Below are 15,149 nucleotides of genomic sequence, written 5' to 3' on the forward strand. Positions count from 1 at the left end.
GTAGCTAGAACGCACAGTTTTCAAAGGACAGGTGGTCTTGGGATAGCTTATGCTGGAGTGTTCGTTTGTCTCCATGCTTGCCTTTTCTTTTCTCCCCTCATTGTTGTTTTTTCCTCTCTCCCTTCTTCTCTCCCCTTACTTTCCCTTCACAATTGACATGCCAGCCACAGCACAAGGTTCTGCGATGACCAGGCCAGTTAGTTTTCATCCCCCGGTACTTACACTTGTGTAGGGGAGACCACCAGATAAGGGCCTGAAGTGCCAGAGGGACCCTGAGAGTATTTGCAAAATCCTGTTTGTGTACAAAGAAGGCACCTGTGGGAGGAGTCACGTGGGAGTGGATCACTTTAAATGGATCACAAAAGATAATTGTATGTTCAGCAGGAAGGTTTTGAGAAAAAGGCATTTCAGGCAAACAGGGAAGCATGAGCAAAGATGGGATGAAATAGGCTGATGTGTTTGCAGAGCTGGGTATAGCTCCCCAAGATTTGTGAGAACCACAAAGGAGAAGCACAAGCTAAAAGGTTAAGGGTGGGGCGCTGGGTGGCTCAGTCGGTGGTTAAGCATCTGCCTTCGGCTCAGGTCATGATCCCTGGGTCCTGGGATGGAGCCCTGCATCGGGCTCCTTGCTCAGCGGGGAGGCTGCTTCTCCCTCTGTCTGCCCCTCCCCCTGCTTGTGCTCTTGAGCTCTCTCTCTGTCAAATAGATAAATAAATAAAATCTTAAAAAAAAACCGTGCAAGATGGGAGGTGAAGGCCTTCCCTGGTGATGCGAATGAAGTTGTGGCCCCTCCATCCCCTTACTCCTCTAAGAGCTTGTGCTTTTCCTTTGTAGTACTCATCAGACTTTGGTCAGGTCTTTGAGGGCAGGGAATCTGTTCCTCTTGTTTATATTGTATCCCCAGCATTTAGCACAGTGCCTAAAACATACTTGGCGCTCGATATCTATGGAGTGATCATGAAGGACTTTGTATGTCATTGTGAACAGTCTATACCTTCTTAGATTGCTTTCAGAATAATTTTTATAAAATGTAAAACCGATTATCAACATTTTAAGCTGGGGAATGACATGATCAGTTTTACGTTTTATAAGAATTACTCTGATAGAAGTCCAATAAATAAACTGGAGAGGAGAGAGATCGAAGGTGGAGAGAAGAGTTGGGAAGTTATTTTGACAGTCTAGCCAAGAGGAGATTCCCTGTTAAAGAGGTGGAAATGCAATGGAAGCCTCTACGAGAGATGTGAAGAAGGTAGAACGGACAGGATTTGGATGAGTGATTGGCTATGAGGGTAACAGAGAAGGAGGGGTCTGGGCGATGCACAGCTTTTTGATCTGGATGATGAGGAGGATGGTGGTACATTGCATGGACATAAGAAATAAAGGAAGAGGAGCAGGCTTTGGGGGGGAGATAATGATCTCAGCTCTTGACCTTATTGAGTTGGAGGTAGTTGTGATTTCAGGTGAAGATTCCAAGTAGGCAATTGGGCATATGGCCTGGGAACTCAGAAGCAGGTCTGGACAAAAGACAAGATTTAGGAGGCATCAACATGGTGTTTTAAACTTTTGATAAAAGCTTTAGTCCTTTTCCTAAGAAAAAATGCAAATAAATATACACATAAATTTCCCTATAATTTAAGAATTTCCATGTGAAGCCCATCCAGAGATCCTAGGTTCAGATATAATATGGGTAAGATCTCTCTGTCTGAGTATCGAGTGAGAAAAAAGGGGACCTCCAGTGAGGGAAGGAAGTAGAGTAGATGGGAGGTGGGGTGGGAGAAGGGGAGCAATGACAGAAACTTGGCACCCAGCAACTTTTGCAGAGTGTGAAAAGGAAGAACAGCTGACAAAGGAGATTGGGGAGGAGGGGTTAGAGAAGAGAGGAGAATAGGGAAGCCCAGGCTGCAGAGACCTTTAAGGAGGCAGAAGTCAACAGTATTAAGAGCTGTAGAAACTTCAAGAAGTACTTTCAATGTGGCCTTCTGGGACCTATTCATGACCTTTGCCTGAACAATTTCAAGGGCTGTAGTTGGGGGACAAAAACTGATAACTTTTGGTTGAAGATTGAGTAGAAGTGAAAGAGTGTTTTCATGAATTACTACTCCTTCTGAGAATCTCCATTATGAAGGCATTGTGGACCTTTGTCGAGGCTGTCCAGGGGCTTTGTCGCGGCTGTCGGGGATGTAGCCTTCGTATCAGCATCTCATTCTCCCTTGAGGAAGCCCCCACTGTGAGTAGTCTTAATAGAAAGTGGTGACTGGTTTCCGCTACATAAGCCAAGTGGGCCAGATCCCCCTTTCCCCTGCCTTGGGCCAGTGTTATGTGCTGAGCTGTGTCTCTCACAAATTTATATGTTGAAGTTCTAACCCCGAGTACCTCAGAATGTGACTGTATTTGGAGACAGAACCTTGGAAAGGTCATTAAGTTAAAATGAAGTCATTAGGATGTGTCCTAATCCAATATGACTGGTGTCCCTACAAGAAGAGAAGATTAGGACACAGGCACAGAGGGAAGACCGTGGGAAGACAGAAAGAGAAGATGGCCGTCTACAAGCCAAGGAGAGAGGACTCAGAAAAAACCCAACCCTTGATCTCAGACTGTTAGCCTCCAGAACTGTGAGAAAATAAATTTCTGTTCTTCAAACCACCTGGTGTGTGGTACTTTGTTACATAGCAGCCTGAGCTGATTCAGACAGGAAGCCAAGGAGCAGACATGTGATCTAGGCTTGGCCAACTTGTCTCTTCTGGAATGTTGAATCCCGAACAAGTGACACTTATTCACTTATAAGGGAGATTCATTCATAAGGGAAGGAGATGGTTGACGACTAGTCATCACAACAACAGGAGAGGATGACCTGCCTCCAGTTTCCACCCAGTAAATTCCTTTCCTTTCCTTAATATACCTAGATTCTGAGACAGTTGCTTACAGTCAAGAGCCCTGACTGATACAGTAAGAAAGGAAAATCAGAAGATGGTAACTAGAGGGGATCAAGGAAAGAAAAGGAGATTTTGTTTTGTCTTAAGGGAGAGACTTGAACTTATCCACAGGTCATTTAACTTTTTTTTTTTTAATTTTATTTATTCATCTGAGATACAGAGATACAGACAGAAAGAGCACGAGCAAGGGGAGAGGCAGAGGCAGAGGCAGAGGGAGAGGCAGAGGCAGAGGGAGAGGGAGAAGCAGGCTCCCCGCTGAGCCAGGAGCCTGAATGTGGGGCTCGATCCCAGGACCCTGGGATCATGACCTGAGCTGAAGGCAGACGCTTAACCATCTGAGCCACCCAGGCGCCCCGTCATTTAACTTTCTTAACAGCCACTATGGTGACTGACTTCACTCTCCACGGCAGCCTGCTAGTCAGAATGTTGGCGTAGGCAGCTAGGTGGGTTCTAACAGGAGACCTGGACGTCTGCAACGAGGAAGTCCCGGCCAGCTACGGGGAGAGTCAGAGGCCTTCCGGGAAGCCCTCCACCAGAGCCGGATCAGACCAGATAGGCCACAGACTGCAGCGGATGCCATGACAGAAACCCCTGACCAATAAGGAAGAAAAAGTGCAAAACCCTGCTTCCTGCCCCAAAGTAATGAATATTCCATCCCCTAGTTAGCAACTCTCAAAAAAACACTAGAAACTCAACCCCAGAGGTGAGCAGCGGTATTTTGAGCTCACAGGCCCTCACATCTCGAAAGGGTACTTTTCACCTTAATCAACTTTCCCCCTTGTGTTGCTTTTCACTGTGCTGTGTCTATCCTTGAATTCTTTCTCTTGAGGAGACCAAGAAACTTTGGTGACATCTTTGGGACAGGCTGGGTCGAGGCCCCAGGGCCTGGGGTGTCCCCAGTTCACCTGGCAACAAGAACAGTTATAACCCCCCCCCCCCCACCGTGAATCAAGGGTAGGAGACACAGATCCATCTCTCTCTCTCTCTCTCTTTTTTTTCCAGATCAATCTCTTGGTGGAGAGAGTGTCAAAAATCTGTTGTCATGTGTCAATATTGCCACAACTAGCGACTTCAGTAACTTTTAGAGGATTTCCTGATCCTTTGAGGGTACGCTGATTAAAGCGAAATCTTTAAAATAGACAGTCTTGGGGCGCCTGGGTGGCTCAGTCGTTGAGCGTCTGCCTTCGGCTCAGGTCATGATCCCGGGGTCCTGGGATCGAGTCCCACATCGGGCTCCCTGCTCAGCGGGAAGCCTGCTTCTCCCTCTCCCACTCCCCCTGCTTGTGTTCCTGCTCTCGCTGTCTCTGTCAAATAAATAAATAAAATCTTAAAAAAAAAAAAAAATAAATAAAATAGACAGTCTCTGTGGACATGTATGGGAGACTGTAAAATAGAGGGAAGGAAAGAATTTTCATCTTACCCGAGAACAATCACAGGAAGAAGGGAGATGGTTGGTATTAACCGGAAAGAAGAAAGCCATTACCGACGCTCCCTCCCTCCCTCTCTCCCAAGAGTTTGGATACAGTTATAGCCACGAGAAGACTGTACCTCGTGGCACTTTCTTAGCTCAGCCCTGTAGTGCAATTGCTGAGATATCCACGAAACAGGGACTTCTTGAACTCTGATCCATAGTAGCCTCTGAGTTCTCTGCAACTCAAAACTTGCCATGACTCAGTTGACTTAACAAGTATAATACGACGTACAGTGAGGGGGTAACACTACCCAATATCCATCCTTCCTCCTTCCTAATACAGTGCTGATTTGATTCAGGAGCTCACGTCATCCCATATACAGAGGTGAATCCTGATTGGTCTAAGCCATGAGGGTATAGCATTCTCCTGGCTCTTATTGGCTAAGTGAGGGATGAGGGGACATTGTCCAAAAGATCCAACCGGGCAGAAAGAAATGGCTTTTATATGTCATATTTGGGAGAGAGGGTGTCTCTCTTCCACTGGATATGAATAAGGACTCATTATGTCTCAACGTTTGTTGGCAGCTATTGGTAAGACTTTGAGGGCAGCCAGCATGAGGCCAAAGCCAAACTACGAAGGAGGGCAGAGAGGAAGGGAGGGGTAGAATGTCGCCTTGGTGACATCACCGAACTTCTGAGGCAACCAGTCCAGATTTTCATAATTGGAGATACATTTCCTTATTGTTTAAGCCTGTTTAAATCAGGCTTGCTACTTGGAGACAAATGCATCCTAATGAATACCTAGGTATTTATGGAGTACCAACTAAAAGGATACGAAACTCTCTTTCTGGAAAGAGCTACTAGTGAATAGGGGAGAAAACTTGGTGTTTAATGAAGAGAGAGAATACTGAGGGGGAGGCCAGGAGTTCTAGACCTAGCTTATGGGACCCGGAACAAGTCACCGAATCCCACCAGAACTCAGTCTCTACATCCAGGGGAGGAGAAGGTGGACTCTATGTTTGTTAAGATCCCATCTGATTAGACAGTTCTGCCTTAATGAATGTCAACTAGAGGAAAGACGACTCCTCACTTTTCGGTAAGCATCGCCGATCCACAAAGAAATGAACAATGAAGGCCCAGAGAGAGGGAAAAAAAAAAAATGTAATTGCCTTTTAAAGGAAATATTCTGGGGCGCCTGGGTGGCTCAGTCGTTAAGCATCTGCCTTCGGCTCAGGTCATGATCCCAGGGTCCTGGGATCGAGCCCCGCATCGGGCTCCCTGCTCAGCGGGGAGCCTGCTTCTCCCTCTCCCACTCCCCCTGCTTGTGTTCCCTCTCTCGCTGTGTCTCTCTCTGTCAAATAAATAAATAAAATCTTAAAAAAAAAATTTAAAGGAAATATTCTACTTGTTCAATTTAATAGCAAAATATAGTAATCTCTGAACTAGAAATACAATCGATATCAGAGTCATTTAATACAAAAGATTCACTGTTACACGTCCAGTAAAGTGAGGAAAAGAAACAGAAAAGGAAACTGGCAGAATCAAAGAGAAGGTGGGGGGGGGGCAGAGAGTGAGACACAAGATATGCCGTGGGAGCAGAAGGTAGAGAAAACCCTGGAAAAGTTAAAGGTAACAGGAAATGTACCTGGGTTCACAGACCCCAAGTCTCAAACATAGTTGGAAGACGCACACAGCACAGGACACACACACAGAGGTCTGGAAACAGACACATACAGGTGGTCATGGGGAAAGAGGAAAGTCAACTCCACACAACAGGAAGTCATAGATGCAAGGGGGGTGGGGAGAAAACAACACAGAAACAAAATTGGTTTTGTGGTGTGACTTTAAGTGACAGCCTGTTTACTTTGGATTGTGCTCATTAATATGATACAGCTTATTGACATAAAAGAGGGATCTAGAACTTTGATGCCATCTGCTAGAGGGACTTATAAATGCCCTCCCTTGTTATCCCCGTCAGAACACACTTAGGAGTCCCCCCAGCCTTGCAACCATTGAAAGTTTCAAAAGAAGTGTGATGATATGGTTTTGGGGAGGATGTTGGCCAAGGAGGAAGGAAATCCAGGTTTCGATTTCAGTAGGACCATTGCTTTCTGTCAAGCCACTTCTCTTCCCTAAACCCGTTTCTTCCTTCCTCAAGTGAGGTAATGATTATGTCTAGCTCCTTCTATCTTAAATAGGCTGGCTCCCAATGGTAATTTCCAGACACTGCAGAATGCAGTAGCCTTTGTCTTTTAAAAATCCCAACTTTGGGGAACTACAGGGATTTTCTAGCAGAGCTAGCAAATGATTTCCTCTAAGATGTAAAAATTAATCAGAAAGCCTGAACTCATGCTTTCACTCACATGCAAACTAGTCAGTATCCAGGAAAGTAAAAGGTAACACCAAAAGAAGGTTTAGAAAGGAGACGGAAACACCGTTTTGTTTCGTTACTCAATGCCGTCCCTCTGCGATGAGGTTGTTTGGAGGCCCCTCAGGAGTGTGAGCAGAACCCAGAACCAGCCCTGGAGATTCAGTCCTTGTCCCTCTCACCAGTGTGAGAGGTCGTTGTCTGCTTTAAACATTTTCTGTTTGAAAACATGCACATGAAGGGATAATATACTCTTGCCACTAAATAAGTAAAGCACTTCAGAAGTTAATGAACCAAAAGTGAAAGTGACTCTTAATGACCTTTCTCCCTTCCTCAGGGGTAACCACTGAAAATGTTATATCCTTCTAGAACTTGCCCTATGCATTCATATTCATGTAAACACATAACTATCTATACATCTCTATATTCTGTTCATTTGTTGCTGATACTGTTTACATATTGTATACAGGATTTTCCCGCAACTTGATTTTTTTACAGTAATTCCACATACCCACAGGCACATGCTACTCAACATTTTTCACATTTTTTTCGTTGGAGAAAAAGATGTTAAATACTTTCAAGGAACGTGTGGGAAGGAGGAGACAGGGTTACTCCTTTGAGTTGGATTCTTAAAATGCTCGGGTCATTATCGGAACCAGAAGAGAGGCTTTGTCCTGGAAGGAGGCGGCCTGCTCCGCAGCTGTTTCTTCCTTCCTAACAGAACATGAGTTAGCTCAGATCGATGGAGGCCAGACCTCTTCCCAGCCTCAGGAAGTGACCTTTAGTTCATGTAAGTCAGAGTCATTTGGAAGGCTTGTTGAAGTACAAACTTGTGGGCCTCACTCAGATTTTCTGATTGTGGTGGGCCTGGGAATTTGCATGCATCCCTTCCTTCCTTTCTTTCAAGTTTATTTATGTATTTTTTTTTTTAGTCATCTCCACACCCAACCTAGGGCTTGAACTCACGACCCTGAGATCAAGAGTCACAAACTCTACCAACTGAGCCAGCCAGGTGCCCTGAGTTTGCATTTCTAGTAAGTTTCCAGGTGATGGTGATCCTGCTGGTCCCAGAACCCACTTTGAGAACCACTTCCCTTGCCAGAGAGAAGGAGACTCCCTGCTGAGGGTGGAGCCTGAAGCAGAGTTTGACCTCAAAACCCTGAGAACATGACCTGAACTGAAATAGAGAGTTGTTAAGTTTGACTGACTGAGCAGCCAGGTGCCCCTCACATTCTTTTTATTAAGTTTGTAATTTTAATTCCAGTGTAATTAACTTGTGTTCTATTAGTTTCAGGTGTACAATATAGTGATTTAACAATTCTATACATTACTCAGTGCTTATCACGATAAGTGTGCTCTTCATCCCCGTCACCTCTCCCCACCCCACCCCCCACTTCCCCTCTGGCAACCAGCAGTGTGCTCTCTATAGTTAAGAGTCTTGCTTGGTTTCCCTCATCCCTCATCCCTCTCCCTCCTTTGTTCGTTTGCTTTCACATTCTTTTTCTTAACCTTTGGTAACTTGATAGTTGAGAAATGGGGTCTCATCATTTTAACTTTCATTTCTTTGATTACTAGTGTGTCTGAACACTTCCCATGTATTTTACTGGCTGCATTTCCTCTTTCATATTTCTATTAGATGGGAAGCACTTAAGACCTGGTGTCTGGCGCACTTAGACATTTAAGGTCTGTTTAACCAAATGTCTTTGGATGTCTGTTGGTACCCCCGACCCTGCTTATTGCTCAGGACTCTATGTTTTTCACCTTACACTTGATCTTAGCTAAAAGGCAGAGAAGTAATCTATGTTTTCCTCCTTAATGGCTTGTATAATAAAAATACCTCTTTGGGGGGCATAATTAAAATTTTTTTTTTTTTTTGCAAAATCTGCAGTTGGTAGTTTGAGTTGATTTTAGTTTTGTATTACTCAGAAATTTAAAAGTTTTATGAAGATCTTTCCCTCCTTCTCACTACCCCCCCAGGCTTAGAAATCTTTTTCTTTCTTGAAAGAATTTGATCACCGTTCAGCTCTATTATACTCCGGGTGTCCTGTAGCTTGGTTCTTTATGTCACCCTGTGATCCTTCTGAAATGTATATGTGAGTTTTGATGTTTGTCTAACAACTTGCTTTATTATGCTCCCTACTTTAAGAAAAAATTGTGGTGAGAAACACATAGCATAAATTTACCACCTTAACCATTTTACAGTGTACAGCGGTGTTTAATGTATTCACATTGCTATACAACAGATCTCTAGAATTTTCTCATCTTGCAAAACTAAAACCCTATACCCACGAAACATTAATTCTCTCTCTCCTCTCTCCCAAGCCCTTAGCAACCATCTTTGTACTTTCTGATTCTATGGTTTTGACTTCCTTAGATACTTCTTTTGAGTGGAATTATACAGTATTTGTCCTTTTGTGACTGGTGTATTTTGCGTACTTTAATGTCCTTGAAGTTCATTCATGAGGTAGCATGTGAGACGATTTCCCTCTTTTTAAAGGCTGCCTAATATTCTACCAAATGCATATGTCACATTTTCTGTATGTATTTATCTCTTGATATATATTTATTTGGGCATTTGTGTTGTTTCCATGTCTTGGCTATTGTGAATGATGCTGCAAGGAACACGGGAGTGCGGATAAAACTTCACAATCCTGTTTTGAATTCTTTTGCTAAGGTGATGGTGGTTGGGTTGAGATATTCAGCAAGGAGGACTAGCAAAATTAGATGTGGATTATGAAAAAGAGGAAGGAAGCCACTATGATACCCAGATTTCTGGCTTAGGAGGTACCATTTCCTAAGGTGGGAAATATGAAGGGAAGGAATTTAGCTGGGATGGAGCTGCGGGTACATGATAAGTTCAGGTTTGGAGACTCTGGGTTTGAGGTGTCTGCAGGACATAACAGTGAGTGATTAGGATCAGTTGGATATCAGGAAGGAGAAGGCTGGGCTAGAACCAGAGGCATAGACTCCAGCTGAATTGTGCTTTAGGAAATTAACTGGAAGCCATAGAAGTGATTCCTTTATTTGCTGAGGCCTCAAGGTAGATGTATTTCTAGTGACAAGAAGATAATTTTGAATCACTTAGAATCTCATTTATAGTTCTTCAAATGTTCTGGTGAAATATTTACTTGCTACCGAGCAAAGCAGCTTCACTCTCCTCAGAAGCAACCCTCAGCATGCTTGGCTTAGGACCATTTTCCTACCCACCCACCCCCCCAGCCCCCGAATCTTTACCCTCGCTGGAGACCCATGCACCTGATACAGTGGACAAAGGACAGAGCAGGTCTGAGCGGGATCTAAGCTATATGAGCTGCAGACCTTAAATGTTGGATCTAACTCCTAGTTTTCTGCTACAACTTCAAATCCTACCCTCATCCCTAAGGACCCAAAACCAGAGTGCAGATGAATGAAAGCAAAACTATTTCTGAATCATTGTCTGACATCAAGAGTCATTCAAGCAGAAGAGCAGAGCAAGTGGCTTAAAGTAAGAGCGTTCTCAGGTTCTTCTTGCTCCTGAACCTGACTCATTCTTACTTCCCTAGTCCCTTAGACTGGCTGTTTTTTGTGTTAAACCACTCACTCAGATCTTTCTTTAGTTTTCTTTCTTTCTTCTTCTTCTTTTTAAAAATATTTTATTTATTTATTTATTTGAGAGAGAGAGAGAACATGAGCGGTGGGAGGGGCAGAGGGAGAAGCAGACTCCCCACTGAAAAGGGAAGCCCGATGTGGGGCTCAATCCCAGGACCCCAGGACCATGACCTGAGCCACCCAGGCGCCCCTTTCTTTAGTTTTCTCCTGCAGCTGAGACTCACATTGCCCATTTTGTTTCGACAGAGGGCAGTAGAGAGCTGCCAACAGCTTACATTTCTAAGCTCAGAGAAAAAGTCCATTTACATTATCCCAATGTCCAGGTCCCAAAATATGGCACATCAGGCTTCATGTGTTCATGAATGTGAGAGATCTTTGTGGAGGGAGGGAAGTCCCTGGAGAGTCAGCAACTTTTAGATGACTCCTCCTCTTGCAAACAACAGTTTAGCTATGTGCAACTCATGGAGGGCTTTATGAAGGAGTTTGGCCTTGAAGAATAAGTATGAGTTGGCAAAATAGCTTTGTTCACAGAAAATAGCATGGGCAAAAACATGGCAACACGTGGCAAATTTAGGGAACGACAAAAAGATAGGTATTAGTGGAGCACAGGACTGGGGTGGGGACAGCAGTGATAGATACGCTCTCAGACGCTATGTGCTACCCTGATGGGTATAGATGCCATCTTGAAGGGTTGAATATCATCCTGAAGACAATGGGAAATCACCGAAGGACTTGGAGCAGGTTGGTAACTTGATCTGTTAGCCAATTTTGGTTTTGTTTTTAACTGAGGTGTATACTGGTATTATTTTAAATTTTAGCCCATCGGGTGGTATATAGTGATATCTCATTGTATTTTTAATTTGCATTTCCCTGGCAAGTAATGACTTTGGGTATTTTTTCATGTGCTTATTTGGCCATTTGGATATTCTCTTCTGTGAGATGTCTGGATATTTTTTCATGTGCTTATTTGGCCATTTGGATATTCTCTTCTGTGAGATGTCTGTTTAAATCTTTTGCTCACTTTTAATTGTGTTGTCTGTCTTCTTCCTGATTTGTAGGAGTTCCTTGTGGATTCTAGATATAAGACTCCTTTGTCAGAGACACCTGTTACAAATATCTTCTCCTCGTTCATGGCTACTCATTTGTTAAATGATGTATTTTGATGAAAAAGCTTGATAAGTCTTTTTGAAAACAGTAGAGAAGATGGATTGGAAGGAAGGTCATGATCCCAGGATCCCCTTATCAGGCTCCCAGCTCAGCGGGGAGTATGCTTCTCCCTTTCCTTGTGCCCCTTCCACCTACTTGTGTGCGCAAGTGCTCTCTCTCTCCTCTCACTCTCTTTTTATCAAATAAATAAATAAAATATTTTAAAAAATTATACTTTCTTTAGTAGTTGGAATAATTAAGTTCTAGTCTCTTATCAAGTTTGATGATTATAATACAATATTTCTATCTATATTCACTGTACTGTGCATTAGATCTCTAGGGCTTTTTTACTATTCATTGTAAGTTTATACCCTTAAATAATATCTGTCCCAACCCCTGTCTCTGGATAACCACCATTGTACTGTCTGTTTTTATAAGTTTGACTTTTTAAAATTCCACATATAAATGATATCATACAGTACTTGTCTTTCTCTGTCTCACTTAGCATAATGTGCTCAAGGTCCATCCATGTTGTCACAAATGGCTGGATGTCCTCCTTTCTCATGGCTAAATATTATTCCATTGTGTGTGTGTGTGTGTGTGTGTAGCACATCTTTATCCCTTCATCCATTGATGGGCACTTCAGTTGTTACCATGTCTTGGCTATTGTGAATAATGCTGCAGTAAACATGGAAGTGCATGTAACTCTTCAAAATTCTTTTTTCATTTCTTTTGGGTATTTGGCCAGAAGTGGAATTGCTCAATCATATGGTAGATCTATTTTTAATTTTTTGAGGAACCTCCATATTGTTTTCCATAGTGGTGAACCAATTCACATTCCCACCAACAGTGTATAAGTGTTCCCTTTTCTCCACATCCTCAGCAATACTTGTTATCTCTTGTCTTCTTGATGAAAGCCATTCTAACAGGTATAATGTGATATCTCTCTATAGTTTTGATTTGCATTTCCCTGATGATGAGTGATGGTGAGCATCTTTTCATGTCCCTGTTGGCTATTTGGGTATGTTCTCTGGAAAAACGTCTGTTTAGTTCTTCTGCCCATTTTTAAATCAGGTTGTTTGGGTTTTTTGTTTTGTTTTGTTTTTGCTATTGAGTTGTATGAGTTATTTGTATATTTTGGGTATTAACCCCTTATCTGATATATGGTTTGCAAAATTTCTCTCCCATTCTGTGGGTTGCCTTTTATTTTGTCCATTGTTTCTTTTGCTGTACAAAAACTTTTATGTTTGATGCAGTCCCCAATTTGTTGAGTTTTGCTTTTGTTGTTTGGGCTTTTGATGTCATATCCAAAAAATCATTGCCAAGGTCAATGTCGAGGAGCTTCTAAGTTTTCTTCTAGGAGTTTTATAGCATCAGATTTTATGATTAAGCCCTTGATCCATTTTGAGTTAATTTTTGGAAGTAGTGCAAGATAAGGGTCCAATTTCATCACTCTACATATGTTTGTCCAGTTTTCCCAGCACCATTTGTTGAAGATACTACCCTTTCTCCATTGGGTACTCTTGACTGTGTTGTCAAATATTAGTTGACCATACAAACAAAGGTTTAATTCTGGACTCTCTTGGTCTATGTATCTATTTTTGTACCAGTACCATACTGTTTTTATCACTGTAGCTTTGTAGTATAGTTTGAAATCAGGAAGTGTGATACTTCCAGTTTTGTTCTTTTTCCTCAGGATTGCTTTGGCTATTCAGGGACTTTCGTGGTTCTATACAAACTTTAGAATTTTTTTTTCTTTTTTAATTCCTGTGAAGAATGCCATTGGTATTTTGATGGGCATTGCATTGAATCTGTACATGGCTTTGGGTAGTATGGACATTTTAACAATATTAATTCTCCTGATCCATGAACATGGGATGTCTTTCCATGTTTATGTCTTCTTTGATTTCTTCAGGAAAATCTTGTAGTTTTCGTTGAACAATCTTTCACTTCCTTTGTTAAATTTATTCCTAAGTATTTTGTTTTTGATGCTAATATGAATAGGATATTTTCCTTTGTTTCTTTCTCAGATGTTTCATCATTGGTGTATAGAAATGCAACTAATTTCTGTATGTTGATTTTGTATCCTGCAACTTTACTGAAATCATTGATAACTTCAAATAGTTTTATGATTGATTATGTGTTCTTGAATTTGGCATGCTAATATTTTGTTGAGAATTTTTGTATCTATATTCATCAGGGATATTGGGCTATAGTTTTCTTGTGGTGTTCTTATCTGGCTGGGTAATGCTGACCTTGTAGAATGAGTTTAGAAGTGTCTCCTCCTCCTCAACTTTTTGAAAGAGTTTGAGGATTGGTGTTAAGTTCTTTGAATGTTTGGTAGAATTCTCCAGTGAAGTTGTCTGGTCCTTGGGTTTTCTGTGTAGGGAAGTTTTTGATTACTGATTCAATTTCTTTACTTGTTATTGATCTGTTCAGATTTACTATTTCTTCCTAATTTAGTCTTGGTAGGTTGTATGTTTCTAGAAATGTATCCATTTCTTCTAGGTTATCTAATTTGTTGGCATATAATTGTTCATAACAGTCTTTTATGGTCTTATATATGTCTGCAGTATCAGTTGCAATGTCTTTTTTATTTCTAATTTTATTTATTTGAGTATTTTCTCTCTTTTCTCTTGGTTAGTCTAGATAAAGGTTTGTTAATTTTGTTTATCTTTTTGAAGAACCAGCTGTTAGTTTCATTGATCCTTTCTACTGTTTTTCTGGTCTCTAGTTCATTTATTTCCACTCTGATCTTTATTATTTCCTTCCTTCTGCTAACTTTGGGCTTAATTTGTTCTTTTTATAGTACCTTGAGGTGTAAAGTGAGTTCTTTATTTGAGACCTTTCTCATTTTTTAATATATGCATTTATTGCTATAAACTTCCCTCTCAAAACTGATTTTGCCACACCCCATAAGTTTTGATAATGGTGTATTTACATTTTCATTTGTCTCAAGATAAATTTTTACTTCCTTTTTGATTTCTTCTTTGACCCATTGTTTTTTAGAAGTGTGTTGTTTAATGTTTTATAATTGATACATCTCAGGGCTCTCCACATAAAATTACTTGAAAAGTTTCACCAGAGAGGGATGTATTTCTTGCTTTTATTTTGTTAATAAAATGATCAAATGCTCATTGAAAAAAAAAGTGTGTTGTTTAGTTTCTACATATTTGTAACTTCCCAATTTTTTTCAGTTGTTGATTTCTAGTTTCATTCCATTGTGGTCAGAAAAGATAGTTGGTATGGTTTCCGTCTTCTTAAATTTGCTGATTGTTTTGTGTCCTATCATATGATCTATCCTGCAGAATGTTCCATGTGCACTGGAGAAGAATGTGTATTTTAGTATTGGATGGAAAGTTCTGTATATACTTGTTAAATTTATTTGTTCTAGAGTATGGTTCAATTTCAAGTTTTCATTGTTGATTTTCTGTCTGGATGACCTCTCCATTGCCGACAGGGGGATATTGAGGTCCCCTACTATTATTGTACTGTTGTCTATTTCTCTCTTTAGATCCGTTAGTATTTACTTAATATATTTTGGTGCTCCGATGTTGAGTGCATATATATTTATGATTGTTATGTATTCTTGTATTGACACTTTCATCCTTGTATAATGGCCTCCTTTGTCTCTTGTGACTGTTTTTGGCTTGAAGTCTATTTCGTCTGATGTAAGAATGGCTATGCCCACTTTTTTTTTGGT

Source organism: Phoca vitulina, unplaced genomic scaffold (genome assembly GCF_004348235.1).
Source record: "Phoca vitulina isolate PV1807 unplaced genomic scaffold, GSC_HSeal_1.0 scaffold26, whole genome shotgun sequence".
Taxonomy (NCBI): domain Eukaryota; kingdom Metazoa; phylum Chordata; class Mammalia; order Carnivora; family Phocidae; genus Phoca; species Phoca vitulina.